A 2408-nucleotide genomic window follows, 5' to 3' on the forward strand; every position below is an offset into this window, starting at 1 on the left:
GGTTTTGTGATGTGTGAGTCCTGAGCCTCATGCAAGTGTAGCAAAGACACTATATTAATGTTAGAGGTAAAATCAGTGAAGTACAGAATAAGTGCTGAACACTTATCTCTATCAATCTAAGAAGGTCCTTCCACAATGTCCTGTTAGGTAGAGAGCTGGAGGGCTTATTAGAAGTATTTGGGTTCTGCTGTTCAGTGATTGCCTCTGTGAAGCAAGAGACGTGAAAACCATTTTCCTGAAATCTGAAAGAAAGGGGAATGAGAAAACACAGAGGGAGCTTGCCTTCAGCCATAGAACTGGGGAGACAAATATTAAACAACTGTGTGTGTTTTCTTTTAATTTGGATTTTGATACACCTACACCCTGGAGGGGGGCAGACCTTTTGTATAACTGACAGAGATTTTACATAGAAGTACAGCTGGATGATGGGAAAGAAGCTGCTGATTGCTGCAGCTTAGCTTGATAGAATTCATCAAGGATGACTTTGCTTCCTGAGATGAGTAGGCACAGGAGACATTTGATTGCTACTGTGGGGACTGTTTTTAATTCACTGGATACATTTGGGTTAAAAGGATGAGCTTTATGGACCATCATATTAAAGCAATTTGGAACAATAATCTGAATTATTACAGGGGAAGCTAGGTTTAGAGTTTGTTGATAATCAGGAAGAAGCGTTGTAGTCAGCCTCCATAAAGTTGTGGTTGGAGTAGTAGGCATAGCTTTGCATGTGCACTGCATTGTATGCATTAAGCTGGGTATTTTTTAGTTTGGTAGAACAACTTTGCCTTTAAATTATTTAGCTTTAGGGTATACAAACATGAATTTTTGGGCTGAATTCCCAAAACCGTTAGGTATAACAAAGATGCATCCAAAAAAGGCAGATAGTGGGAAATGCAATTAATTTCCAAACAATTAGCAGGAGTACAGATATCTGAGAGGTGTTATCTAGAATGGCCATAATGTGGAAGGACTTTCTTTCAAGGTATCAGTTATTTCTTTAGGAAAAACTGAATTTTTACTGAGAAAAAGGTTTACAAGGCTTGCATTCCATATTAATTACTTAGCATTCCAAAGGAATACCAGGTTCCTTGTCATTTTGAACAGTGCACAATAAAAGTACAAAAACTTTAATTTCTATCACTTCCTTTTGTATGCAATCTCTGCATGCCTAAATTACTTAGCAAATTCTACAGCTAGTAATCCAACATTGTGTGATTCACTTGTGAGACTTCAGGGGGATTGGAGCATACTGGGTAAGAAGTTACACATTACAATGTGAATGTGTTTGGGATCTCAAGAAGAACTGTACGTTTTCTAAACAGCTTAATGCAAGGAAAGAGTATTTACAGAGTTAGAAAATACCAAATAGTAGAAATCTGATCAAATTTACTTTTCCTATAGAGAAGAAGGGGATGGGGGCAGAGTTGCAAAGAAAGTAGGGCATGATGAGAGTTTCTGTCCAATTATGTATGGTATTTAGAAGGAAATGGAATACAGTTTTGTACACCAATATTTCTGCTCCAAGGAGTAACCAGAAAAGAAAATTACTCATATATTATAATGAATTGAATATGCATTAGGTTCAAACTATAATTTCAATTAGACACGTGAATATCAGGAAAATATTTTTATTCAAACAGCAAAGCTTGGTGTTTGCAGACAAAGGACCTGGCACAGATGGAAAGACAAAAGTACCTTCTTCTGTCTGTTGAGTTATAGACATATAATTTAACACAGATGGCAGTTGGGTAGGAATTTTTTTAAGGAAAATTACTTTTTGAGTGATAAAACCAACTTGGAGTCATCTTCCATAGCACCTGTCTCAAGAGTGACAGCGAAGATGGTTTCCAAATGCAGAAGTTGTCTTCAAAATATATGCTGTTCATTTCTTTTTTTAAAATCAGTTGAGGACACTGCTGCTCTGTGACCACTGATTCTTTTCAGAGACATACATAAAGTAAATGGCTTGGACTTTTTTATAAGGATTTGGGCTTCAGTCAAAGTTGGCTTTAACAGGGAATGAAAATAGGAGGCTGCTATTTTCCAACACTGTTTAAAATAAAAAATAGTGAAGAAATCATCACTCAAGAAATGAGACTTTATGGCTGTGTTTTGTTGAGTGGGCAGGGTAGTGTAGATGGGTGATTTATTGCAGACATTTCTGTTGTGTCATAATTCACTCAAAATAATGTGACTTATCACACATGCAGACTGGTAGCTTATTTCAACAGACAGTCAAGTGCTAAGTTGAGAACCATGGAAGTGAAAAAGGCTATCTCAAAGAGCTAGGGTGTTTATATATGATTATTGGCTGTGCACAGATTTCAAGAAAGGGGATTATACTGACATTTAAGACAGCTGAAGGAACTACCTAAGCACAGCCAGGTTTATATAAGCCCTGTGAAGAA

Source organism: Agelaius phoeniceus, chromosome 6 (assembly GCF_051311805.1).
Source record: "Agelaius phoeniceus isolate bAgePho1 chromosome 6, bAgePho1.hap1, whole genome shotgun sequence".
Classification (NCBI taxonomy): domain Eukaryota; kingdom Metazoa; phylum Chordata; class Aves; order Passeriformes; family Icteridae; genus Agelaius; species Agelaius phoeniceus.